We start from the raw sequence: 13,119 nt of genomic DNA, 5'->3' as shown, positions 1-13,119 counted from the left end.
CAGCTCCCAGGGGAGATAAACAAGTTAGTCACTCGCTGAGCTCATGGCAGAGGCATCTCAGCCTCCATGAGAATTTGTCGCGGGCCCTTCCCAGGCTGCCAGGGTGTGAGTGTGCCCCGGTGCTGGCTCCCCGGACGAGGCGATGGCTGGCCCTGTGCTCCTCGTGCTTGGGCAGTGCCCGTTGCCTGTCCCTTGGTCCTTCTGTGCGCCGCGGTCCTGGCAGGGAGCCCTGGCCCCTCTCCCACTCGCGGCACCTCTGCCACAGCCCTGGAGCCGAGCAAGGACTCGCCTGGGTGTCTGCAGGATCCAGGCGCATTCCTGATGCGAGCAAATATGAACAAATAGTGCATCAGGTGAAGGGCTGCAATCAGGGGTCTGGGGGAGACTGGGGGGCTCTGAGGAGGGATGATCCCCCTCCCGTGGTGTCCTGGTTTGGGGTAGAACAGCCAATTTCCAGTAATTTTAGTGGCTGGGCTGGCCACTAAATGAATGACACGTGGTGTCTCTGTTTGGGACGGGCAGTGCGGCGGCATCAGGAGGTTTCACAGTTGGTGGCTTGTGAGGTTGTGCCACCCTTCGGGGTGTGGAGCGGGGTCTCTGGAGCTCGCTGGGATTTGCCGTCCCTCTTCTGCCCCGCAGAGCTGGGTCGTGTGGGGCCGGGGCTGCCCCTCGGAGGTGCGCTGGCTGGCTGCCGTCTCTCCTGGTGTCCCCAGCACTTTGGCCATGCACCTGCCACTTGGCCCCGGCACATAGGATCTCATGTGCTGGGAAAGAAAGTGCCTGGGAGCTTTTTGGGGATTTCCCAGGGAGAGTTGGGATCTGGGAATTTTCTACCCCCTCCCCTTCTTCTCCCCTCCTTCCTCCCGCAGCGGCTCTCACTCGCGTGCTAGTCCTGGGGTCACAAACGGTTTTAAAAAAAGCAACAGCCCACACAATGCTCTTCCCTTCTCCAACGGGTGCTGGTGACGAGATACTGCATCCGGCCCGGAGGATCCCAAATTAGCCTGGGAACGGCGCTGCCAGGCTCTGCTGACAGCTCCAGCGCTGTGGGGCTCTGAGCTCAGTAACGCATCACCACGCATGGAGGAAAACTGCTCCGCATCCTACAGATGCATCCTCTGTTGGGCTCGCTCCTTCCCCTCTGATGGGTCTTGCAAGAAATGGGTCTTTCCCTGCTTGCGGGGTCTCTTGGAGGCTGCGTTGTGGGCGCTGATGTCAAGCGGAGCTCTCTGTGACGTGCAGGGCACACGCGGGTTTCTCTCTGCACGTGGCTCCTGGGCTGGCCAGGGGGATATTTCCACAGGTCAGGATAGGGAATTCACATTTTACAGGAAATGTGGCAATTTCCACAAAAGCAGCAAGAACAAAGGGCGGGCGAGCAGATGGGGGATGTTCCTGGAAATGGTTCGTAGGACAGAAATTCAGAAAAATGTCACTGCGGGTGTCGGAACTGTTTCATTTTGCTGCATGTCCAGCCTGACCTGAATGTCACCGTCCAGCCACGCTCAACCTGATGCAACCCAAGCAGCACAACTCAGTGCAACCCAACATGAGGGAGGTGGCCCAGTCCACCTCAGCCCAACACGAACGACCCAACACAACCCGACCCAACAGAAATGATCCAACACAACCCGACCCAACACGAATGACCCAACCCAATACAAATGACCCAACATAACCCAATATGAATGACCCAGCACAAACCGACCCAACAAAAATGAGCCAACACAACCCAATGTGAATGACCCAGTACGACGCAACCCAACACTAATGACCCAACCCAACAGGAATGACTCAACACAAATGACCCAGCGTAACACAACCCAGCACAATCCGACCCAACACAACCCAACACAAATGATCTGATCCAATCCAACCCCACCCAACAGGAATGGCCTAACACAAACCAAGACGAATGACCCAACATAACACAACCCAACTTAACCCAACTCAATGAGAATGACACAACCCAACCTGACATGAATGATGCAACGTGCCCCAACTCAACACAGTCCAACAAAACCCATCATGGATGACACAGCACAACAAGGTCAGAGGAAAATCCAGAGAACCTTTTAGAAAGGTGAGGCAGAGGAGGGTCCATGGACTGGAGCTCCAGTTGCTGACTGGTCCTGACCTATCCCTGCTGCAAGGCTGTTGTAATGAAATTTAAAGAGCAAAACAACCTCTGCCTGCCAGGACTTCCCCTCTAAACAGGCTATGAACTGGAGAAACGTGGCTGTGTGTTAGGGACCTGGGAGTCCAGGGGGATTTTCTGGTGTGTAATAAGGGGTTGAGCCTCAAGGGGTCGAGCCTCTCTGCTCCTCCTAGCACTCTCATGACACTAGGACTAAAGTCACCTCTAAACATCTGTCACTGACAGTGACTTTGGTCAGTGATTTCAAGAGGATTGAGGGAACAGAGCCCAGCAGGAGAACCTGGAGCGCGCAGCTGTGTTACGAAAGCGAGCTAAAACTGAAGCAAAGCCCCTGATGCGGATGCGATCCTGACTGCGGTGTGCGGCCGCTTGCACAGCGCCTGATCCAAGGGCCATCGGAGCCAGGGGACGTGTGCCGGGTCCCTCCGGGCACAGCAGTGTGCTGCCCACGGGGCCGCTCGTGGTGTCGCTGGCTTTGCTGCTCCGGCGTTACTTCTCCCCGAGGCCAAGCTCCCACTCCCAAGAATGCATCACATCCCCATGGAAACACAAATGCTTATTTATTTGACTTGTTTCGGTATCATTTTTTTTTTAATTTAATTTAATTCCCATTCCCCCCCCCTCTCTTTTTTTTGGTTATTTGAAGGAAGGAAGGAAGCCCAAACTCGGATGTTTGTTTGTTCTGTCCTGGCCGATGTTCCCTTGGTCGCGCTCCAGTGGCTGATAAACTGGCAGGGAACTGGAGCGTGGAGCACGGCAGAGCCTGGGAAAGGCCGGGACCCCGCTTCCCCCGGCCTGACGTCAGGGTTTCTCTCCGATTAGCTTGGCCTGGGGGCCGCGGGCTGCCAGCTGCCTCCGCTCCCTCCGCTCCCCCTCAGACAGCCAGCGCCTTTGTCACAGCTCACGGGACCTTTCTTGGTGGGACGTCTGCAAGGAGAACATCTCCCCATGATCCCTCTGCCCTGCCCTGGTGTCGTCTTCTGAGCCGCTGACCCACGGTGTGGCTGGGACCCACGGTTCACCCCTGGCTGTGGAACCATGGAGGGGGGGAACCCGCAAGGGAGTGCGAGCTGTGCTCTTCTCACAGACCTTCACCCTCTTCGTCCAGGCAGGTCCCACTAAACCACAGACATCCAGTGATGTCCGAGCCCAGTTCAGACCCCAGACGGAGGAGAAGGGGATGCTCCAATTTCTGAGCAATCCGTCAGGAGCTCATCCCACGGCTCCTGATGCGAGCCATTGGGTTGGAAAGTCTCTCCTTCCTCCAAGCTGGAATGTGGTCTCAATGTGGCCTGTAAAAGGCGAATATTTATAGGGTATTGAATATGTGCCGTGAGTGAGTGACGGGTCGGGGGCTGGAGGCTTTGTTGTCTTCTGGCTCCCTGCTCCCAGCTGAGGGCAGGGATGTGGGTCAAGGGAAAGACAAATGTGCAACGGGGGCTTGGTCAGATGAGGAAACTTCTGAAGCTCTCCTGGGAAGAGCATCTGCACAGGGGTGTTGGGGTGGCTCTGGGGGAGGTGAGACCCTGCCTCGTCCCCCAGGATCCCTGGGGCTGGAGACGCATTTGGGTGGGCTCAGAAGACGAGTCCCTGGAACCCTTGCAGGGTAAACGAAGGTGCTGGAGGTGCTGGAGGGAGTGGTGTGTTGGAAAATGCTGGAGCAAGAAGGTGACAGGGGGTTGTCTCTCTGTTAGAAATGGAGCATTCGCTCTCAGTGGACTTTTCTTTGCAGCAGTGGAGGGGGCCTGAAGACACGCTTTGGGTGTCCCCTCCTTTGGAGAGGACAGTAGGAAATACGGGTGTCACCCTCTACCACCCAGCTCCTGCTGGTGTCCTCATGCAGGAGATTGGAACGTCTCCCAGCCAAGGCACCGCAGGCGGCTCCCAAACCTCCTGCCTTGGCCCCACACCCCAGCAGCTCTTCTACCTCTTGCTCATCTGCTGTGGAGCAGTTTTTCCCAGGGCTCCCAGCAAAGTTCCTCATCTGTTCCAGCATCTCAGCGCCTTGCGCGAGTTGGAGGGGATCGCTTGAACGATGCAGGGCACCGCTGTGGGCATCTGGGGCCAGCGAGGAGAGCGCAAGTGGCCGAGGAGGAAGGTCTCTCTCTGCCCCTCCTTTGCCACAATGTCTCCTGCCCCTTCCCTGGTCCCAGCAGCCGCTTGGCAGCTCCCCGGCTCCGCTCCCTTCTCCCAACCCTCCGCATTTGCCGAAGAGGCCACTCCGCGCCGGGCAGCCTCTGCCTGCGGAGGAGGGTGGTGGGCACCGGGGTCTTTCCTGGGGATGCTTTGGGGGGTGCCCAGGCTCCGTGCGAGGCCAGGTCACCCCCAGCACCATGCGGCGCAGCGGCCACTGTGCTGGCTGGCTGCCTGCCGGCCCGGGCACTCGCTCCAGAGGATAATATATAGCTTTGATGCTGCTAATTGGAGCTCTTTCCCTACACTTCCTCCTTTCAATCTTCCTCCGCCCTCGGCTCTGCAGGGTCAATAAGTGATTCGCATTAAAGCAGAGTCTCTGGCGGTTCCCGTGTGTCTACGGCAGCCGGGTCTCTGCCGGGGGGGCTGGGAGAGGGGGCTCCATCAGCGGGGTGAGTCCTCCAGACCCTCCAGGGGCGGGAGACAAATCCTGGCAGGTCTCCTCCGTCCAAACCTTCTCCTGCCACACGGCTCCGCTGCCTTTCCCCGAGCCTCTGGGGTCCCCCTGCTCCTCCTCTGCCTCCCCCCGTTGCCTCAGCCCCCGCCTCTCCTGGTCTGATCCCCCTGCCCCGCTCTGGCCAGCAGCAGACAGCCGCCATCGATTTTCCTGCTTCAGCAAAACCAGCGGTGAGGGGAGTGCGAGCCGGGGCTGGGCCGGGCTGACACGTGCGATGGCAGCGCTGTCGCGTCCACAAGCCGGGCATGAGAGTGATGGGGGAGCCTCCTGGGGAGGGCCGTCACGGTCCCCCAGTCCCTGCCAGCGCTGAGTCCGGTTTTCTGGGAGACCTGGGTGGCTCTTCCTCCCCCGTGCCCTGAGCAGGGCATCGTGAGATCCAGTGGTGGGGAGCTGCAGCTCCTCCGTGGGACCTTTCTGGAAACCCTTCAGCGGGGAAGCAGGAACCCCTCAGCCCAGGGATGCTTTGGGGGTGAGCACTCCTCTGCTCTCTCCAGGCACACTCGGGTGGATCAGGATGTACTTTCCCCAGGCAGCCCGTGATTTTCTCAAGCCCATTCCCAGCTGGAATCCAACATGTCCCCCTGAGCTGCCTGGGGACACCAGCCGCGGAGGAGAAGCTACGTCCAACATTGAGGCTGGCTCGTTGCCCTTCTTCCAGCCTGCTCTGTGATCACCCCCAGCGAAGATGCTTTGGATCATGGTGTCTTGGAGAGCAGCAGCCAACCTCCTCCTCCGGCCGTGCCCTGGGGGTCTCCCGCATCTCCCATAGCACGGGAGTGGGAAGGATCCTTTCCAAATTACTGCAGACCGAGAATAAGCCATTGCACCTGTCAGAAGTGGTAAACTGAGTCAGGAACTGTGAGCTGACTTAATTTCCCAATTTCCATGAACGTGTGTTCGGTGATGTCCTCCAGAAAGGGAGGAGTTGGCCAGTGTGGGCAAAGATGAGTCCTTCCTTTGAACTTTACAGCCTGTGCCCTTGTTGTGGAGCAGCAGGTCCTGTCCCAGGCTGCTCTCACACCCTCCGCTTGTGGAAAATAAGAAAACCTTCAGCCTCACATTGTCCCCGCGGGAAAATGGAGTGTCCTTGGAGGGGCAGACACCCAGGGTGCTGCCCACGGAGACAGGGAAAAGGTGAACCTTTATACAGCCCACATTTCCCCTCCTGTGCTGGGCGTGGATGCTCTTCCTGCCCCAGAGCGGATCTTTGGGGAGGGAGGAGATCAGCCTCCCCCGGGGGTGAGCGGGAGAAGGTGGGACGAGGCAGGTGGAAGCCATGCAGAGAAGGAGCCCGTTAAATCCAGGACCTCAGTGGCTCCGCGTGTCCAAGCTGAGGGTTGTAGCCCCACTAGGACCCATGTCCCTTGTCTCCAGGTTTGCCCCATGGCTCCCGTCTGGGCTCCCATCCCCATCCCTGTGCCCGATCCCTGGTGCCGGGGGCTCAGGCCATGGCTCCTCTCCCATCCTGCTGGGAGCAGCACCGCCATCGGGAGGGGACACAGCCCTGTAACGGGGCTTCCCGGATCAAAACTGCCCAACGAAACGCCGTGGCCTCTCCTTGCAAGGTGTCCAGCTCTGCTGGATGTGGTCCCCGAGCAAGGGACATCCCGATGCCACCCACCTCTGAGGCAGGGGACAAGAGGGGTGCTGTGGGCAGGTCCCTTTTTTTTGCCAATCATCACATAGTGGTCGGGCACTGGAACAGCCTGCCCAGGGAGGGGGTCGAGTCACCATCCCTAGAGGTGTTTAAGAAATGTGTAGATGTGGCACTTCAGGGCATGCTCTAGTGGCAGAGACTGTAGGGGTTTTTGTGTGTGTGTGTATGGTTGGACTCGCTGATCTCAAAGGTCCTTTCCAACCATGAAGATTCTATGATTCTATATTTTGGAGTACGGGCAGCTCTGCCCGCATTGAAGGCAGCAGGACCGCGGTGGGTCACCCCCTCTGCTCCCCCGCCCCAGCCCCAGGGATGCCCTTCTACCCGGGGTCAGCGCTTTGGCGGCTGCACAGCCCCTTTCCCCACCCGCCCCGACTTTCCCACTGCCGGCAGCTGAGCCTGGCCCTGCCCCAGCCTTTCCACGGCCCCTCGGGTCCCGCTCGGAGCGGAGGAATGCGATTCTCCAGACCGGGGTCTCTTTGTCCTCATAAGTGGCCCTGACGGGGGGGTCTTGGTGTCAGGGGTGCTTGGCACAAGGCAGACAGTGGGGTTGTCCCCATGCAGGGAACCCCCCCAGCTCAGCCCACCCTGGTAGGACAGCATGGACCGGCAGCATCCCTGGGGAGCATCCCTGGGGAGCGTCCCCGCACTGCCAGGACATACGTGGCCACTCTGGGAAGCCCTGGAAGTAGCTGGGGGGAGAGCCCAGCCCCATATAGGGACCTTCAACCTTCTCCTCACCTTTCCCAGCCCATTAAGGGGCTTTAAGCATCTCTGCTGCTCTCTGTCAGCGCTCTGTGGGTGCTGAGGAACGGAGCCGTGGGGCTGGGGTTCCCCCCGCCTTGGTGCCGGTGTGAGAGAAGACCCCTCCTTGTCGCGTGCTCAGCCTCCCGTTCCTCCCGGTTGTGGGTCCCACCACACCGAGTGCCGGTGGCCTGAATCTGCAGCCAGACAAGCTCCAGTGGCTGCTGAAAGGTGTTTTCCTGGGGGGTACGGGCGGCTGGGGGACACCGACATCACCCCCCTCTTGCGGAAGCCTGTCTTGGAAGATGCTTTTCCTGGGAACCACGGCGAGGGAGGGATGAGCCGGGTTTGTGGGACCCTGGAGCAGAGCATCAGCCCACCGCGGGTCTGACCACTGCCCTCCCTGCCTCGCTGGCTCCCGCCGGGCTCGGTTTTGGGGGGGTGGGGGAAATCCTCTGGCCCCCGCCGTGCCGGAGGTGGGAGCAGCCCTCCCTGCTGGCCTGGGCTGCGGAGCCTCAACCTCCGAGGCATCGCCTGGACCTCGGGGGCTTCCGCATGGGCTTCGGGCACCTTCTGCTGTGCCACATGCAAGGGGGGGACATGCCCAGGGGATTTTTGGGGCTCACACCAGAGCAGATGCCCACGGGGAGGTGGGAGATGGGCTGTGTTGGGGGGCAGCGAGGGACGGGGTGGGGCAGGGGGTCACAGCCGTGGGGCAGAGCCTCTCTCGGTCTCACCTCAAGGAGGTGAGCGAAGGTCAGCAAAGTTTTTCCCGGGCCCAAAAGCGCTTAGGCAGGAGGGTCCGAGCCTCCAGATAACCACTGTTATTTAATTTATTTTTTCTAAATAAAAAAAAGGAAGGAAGTTAATAAATAATGTAAAGTGGAGAATGCATTAATGAAAGAGAGAGCGAGGGAGAGAGAGGGAGAGAGAGGAAGGGACAGGGCAGAGTGAGAGCGCGGGGGTTGGGGGGAGAGATATTCCTGCCTGTATCGATTGGATATGATTACATTAGACCTATCAAATATTCATACTACATTCCACAAGAGGTCATTGTGTGTGTTTTTCCAATTTAGCTCTGCCTTGGCGCAGGGAGCAGGCTCCGAGTGGGAAAAGGGCTGCGCAAACGGCTCCAGCTCCGCGGCCCCAGGGCTGCCGGCTCCCCCCGCCGCAGGGATGTCACCCTGGGCCGGTGACGGGGACCGGGCGGGATGTCGGGGCTGGGGTCGGGTGGGGAGGGGGATGCTGGAGGGGGTGTGAAGGGGATGCTGAGCTGGCTGCTGGCCCCGCGGAGCCTTTGCAGAGCCCCTGAAGGCTGCGGGTCATGTGTGGACGCAGCAACCGCTGCTGAAATAGAGCCGCGAGGACACGCGTGTCCCAGCTCCAGCACCTTGCTCCTCCCTAGCAAGCGTTTCTCTCCCTCCCCGGGCAAACTCGGTGGCCACTGGTCACTATTCACTGGCCGCTATAGGCTGTTCCTTACCCAGGAGCACCTTAATGGGGGATTTTAACTGGGACGTCCCTTCGCCAGCTGGGAAGGGGTCAGCCCAGGCCACGGAGGCCAGCGGGAGGTGGATGTGATGCCGAAGGGAGGGCAGGCAGGGATGTGCAGCAGGTCTCCCACCATGGTGCTCGTCTGCCAGGGCATGCTGGCTCCTCTCACCCTCCCTCCATCCCCTCCGCGCTGCCTTTGCCGGCTGGGATCCTCCCCCTCCCCCTGGGAGAGGGCCACAAGGGAGAAGGACCCGCAGCGTCAGTGGTCCTGTCTCAGGTGGCTTTCAAGGACACAAGAGAGCGATTGGGCTGGGCTGAGCCCATCTTGCAAAACCCACCCGGGGCGGTCCTTTGCCCTGGGGAGGCAGCTGGGGGGCTGCTGCCCGATTTCACTTCGATCCGAGGCACTTCCCTTGCCCGTGCCTCAGTTTCCCCATCCTGCGATGCTCCTGGCGGGGGACGCAGCCCCGTACCTCCACCTTCCTGCAGCGTCACTGGGCTCCCGCTGCCATACCTGTGGCCCCCGGCCCCCGCTGCCCTCCGTCCCGCTGTGGCCCCGGGCGGCGCGAGCCAGCGCTGCGTTCTCTCCTTACATTAATAAAAATTTTACAGCACGGTGGCAGGAAATGCATTTTCAGTTCATCTGCTGCAGCTATTAGATTACCAGGAAATGGCTGGCTGGCCGGCGGCCAGCGGCTCCGAAGGGCCGGCGCACACCCGGCATGGGGTGGAGGGAGAAGGTGAGCGGAGCCCATCGCGCTGGAAGGCACCGGGATGAGCCTGGTCCTGATCATCTTGGATGTCCCCGTGCTGTGCCAGGCTGTCCCCCGCCGGCTCTGCCCGTGCCCCTGGGTGCCGGCTGCGAGGCTGCCTGGGGATGCGGCGCAAGGGATGCTCCGGGCTGGCAGGGACGGATCCATTCCCTGCTGGTTTATAGAGTCACAGACTGGTTTGGGTGGGAAGGGACCTTAAAGCCCACCCAGCGGCACCGCCTGCCCTGGGCAGGGACACCTCCCACCAGCCCAGGTTGCTCCAAGCCCCATCCAACCCAGCCTTGAAGAAGGTTTTGGGCAGCTGAGGAGGCATCTATGGACGAACCATCCCAAGAGCAGCAGAGCCCAGACCGGCTGCAGCCTCTGCTGGGGCTCAGCTGTGCTAGGACAGGAGAGGTGTGGAAGATTTGGGGCTGGAACAGGGAGGGTACATGCACCGAGGGGGGAAGGTCTCTGCAGAGGTTGGTTATTCCAAGCCATGGGATTTTGGGCTGCCGGGCTGGGCCGGAGTCAAGGGGAGCATGGGAAGGAGTTAAATTTGTGTTGCCTTTCAAAAAGCCGGGAGGAAGGGGTAGGTGCTGGCTATAAATACCTCCGAGGTGGCGGTGCTAATGAAGGGAGGGAATTGTGAGCAGCCCCTCGGAGAGGAGGGCCAGCAGCAGCGCTGGCTCCTGGGCCCGGGGGAGGGAGGGGGTTTTTAGGCTAGAGGGTGTTTTCAGGAGAGCCCTCTTAGAGATGACTGCGGCCGGGCGCCGGAGCGGCCCCTCCAGGTGGGACGACTTCGTGCTGTCACCCCCCTGAGCCCGGCCGGCCACGTGCCCTGGGTTCCCCGTGTGTGAGCATCACGCACCGAAGCCAACGTGTCCCTGTGGTGGGGACGGTGCCCTGGGGCTGCGGCTGGGCTGGCTCTGCCCCAGCTCCCTCTGCGTTTCGCACCTTCCTGGGGTGCAGCGGGTGCTCCCTGCTTTTGGGGTGCTCCCACGAGCATCTGTGAGTGGGGCTGGGCTCCAGAGGGATGCTTGAGGCTCCCTGCCTGTATCCGGCAGCAGCTCGGGGGTCTCCAGCCCTTGCTTGGTGTCCCAGAGCCCCTGGTGTGTGGGATGCTGCTGCTGGGCAGGAGGGGACCCCAGCCCCCGGCTCCCCCAGCCCCGCCGCGGTGACATCCCCGCTCCCGTCCCTGCAAACTGGGAGCAGATGGGAGAGGAGACCTGGGCAGCGGGAAATGAGGGATGGCGAAGGGGGAAAGCCAGGGATGATGGAAGGGAGCGGAGCAGGCAAGGGAGCAAGGTGTGGGGAGAAAGCAAGGTCTGAGCCTGGCTGAGGTCTATGGAAGTTTAAGAGAAAAGAAACCCGGGTTTGCGTGGAGGGGACCAGCTATTTTTAGCCATGGGTAGGATGTCAGCTCTGAAAATAGCCTGCTACCAGATCCTAATGAAATCCTCTCTCTTTGGCTCTCACCCGGAGCGAGTTTGGAGGGGGAGGATCGCTGTCACACCCGCAGCCGAGGAGCTCCTGACATTCACAATGACTCGCCTGATTTTTTTTTTATTATTTTTTTTTTTAATTTATTTTTTTCCTTCCCCCTCCGGTTTCTCCTATTCTTCGCCGGCTCTGCCTTACGCCGAGCAGAGGAGTCACCAGCCAAAAAAGTGAATGCGGGGGCGGTGCTGCTTAGCTACGGCCAAATCCCAGGCAACATGTGACCAGATTGGCAATTTAATACCAAGCCTTTCTCCCCTGCACTCGCGCGCGCTCAAGTTAAAGTGACATTGAAACGGGAGCTCAAAGTGCTGAAGGCAAAGAAATCCAGGGGAGCTGCCTCCCCCCTTCCCCGCCGCCTCCATCCCCGGGGAAGGAGTTTTGCTCCGTGGGGCGTGACAGGGCTTGGTGCGGAGCGGGCAGGGGGGTACCCAGGGGAGGGAGGATGCTCGGGTCAGGCACCTGGGCTTGGAGATAGAAGATCCGCTGCAGGGTGTGTGGGCCAGTGGGTCCGCAGAGAGCTGGCCACCCCTGGGCGTCTGCAGGAGGGATACCTGGTACACGTGGTGGAGCTCAGCCTGGGACCTCGGGGAAGCCTGAAGAAGACGTGACACAGTAGGTGGTGGCTGCTCCTAGAAAAGGTCAGGGAGGTGGAGAAGCAGCACAGGGAGCGTGGGGCACAGAAGCCAGGGAGAGAGATGGCCCCGAGGGCCTGGGGACAGAAGAGACAGTCGTGGGAGCATCACGTCCCCATCAGGGCAGGGGTTGAAGGTGCCGTACAGACACAGGCTGGATGAAGAGCGTCTGTCCTGCGGATGCAGGGTCAGGCCTGGCAGGAGCGACCGGTTCTCCATGGGCTTTCTGGGGACATTCAGGGTCTGGAGGGTGCAAACCCCTTGGAACCTGATTCCCAGGTGGGTGTAGCAATGGGTTTTGGGTGGGGACATACACATCACCCACCCATGGCACCCCGCACAGACCTCAAGCTCACCAAAGACAGCCTGTTCCTGGTGGGAATGAGAAGCCTTCAGCTCTCTGGTGGGAGACACCTCCCACCAGCCCAGGTTGCTCCAAGCCCCGTCCAACCTGGCCTTGAACCCCTCCAGGGATGGGGCAGCCACAGCTTCTCTGGGCAACCTGGGCCAGGGGCTCACCACCCTCAGTGTCACACATTTGGAGCCACACTTGCTGCTTGAGTCACGTCTTTGCTCTGGTTTCTCTGCTGGGAGGGTGATGTGGATTTGGGTAGGGGACCTCACGGGGACAAACATGTTTTCCATAGAAGAAGAGCTGCCGGGGAAGCACAAGGGAGCTCATCAACGCACAGGGACGCCCTGAGCTTTGCCCAACGCTTGGTGCTTGCTCCACACAATGGGGCACGGGAGGGGGGAAAATATATATATCTGCTTTTCTGTCCCCCCTGGGGCTGGGTTCTCACGCCGGGTACCAGCTCAGCCCCTGCGCCGGGTGCTCTCCCCCGAGACGGCAGCTCCGCACGGGGACGGAGCCATCTGCATCAATGAGTCAGCAGGACCCACTTAACACTTCTCCAGCAGGATCTACTCCTCCTGACAGAATGGGCAGCTTCTGGCAAGCTCCGTCAGCGTGTTACAATCTCAGCTCATTAAAGGGACGCATCCTGAGCTCTTTATTGATGTTTGATGCTGCCTGGCTCCATCTTCAGAGAAAAACTCACATTGCAGTCAATGACTACACCCCCGCGGTGCTGCAGGCTGCGGAAGGAGCTCAGGATCGGGCTCGCATGGCGGGTCGGGCGCAGCTCTCCTTGCTACGAACCTGCAAACCCTGGGGTTTTACCCCAAAGCGGCCAAGAGACCTCTCAGGGCCAGAATCCTTGTAGGGCATTATCTTTCCAGCGACTAGGGAAGGTTGGAAAGGAAAATGCCAGGAAGGGCTGGATTTTTTTTTCCCTGCTTGCTTATCCCTCTTTGCCGGGCAGAGGAACTGCGTGATGCGGAAGGGAAATGGTGTTTTCTTTCCCCCGGCGCTGCCAGTCTGCTCCGCCTGAGCCCGGTGGGGTGGATGTACCTGGCCTCCTCCTCGCCAAAGCGTGTGTGGGGAGCCGCACGGCCCCCCGCCCCAGCAGAATCGCGGTCTTTTAATAAGTTCCCCGGCGCTCGCTGTTGCTTCTGAAAAGCCAGTG

Source organism: Larus michahellis, chromosome 9 (assembly GCF_964199755.1).
Source record: "Larus michahellis chromosome 9, bLarMic1.1, whole genome shotgun sequence".
Taxonomy (NCBI): Eukaryota; Metazoa; Chordata; class Aves; order Charadriiformes; family Laridae; genus Larus; species Larus michahellis.
This window is presented reverse-complemented; position numbering follows the sequence as displayed.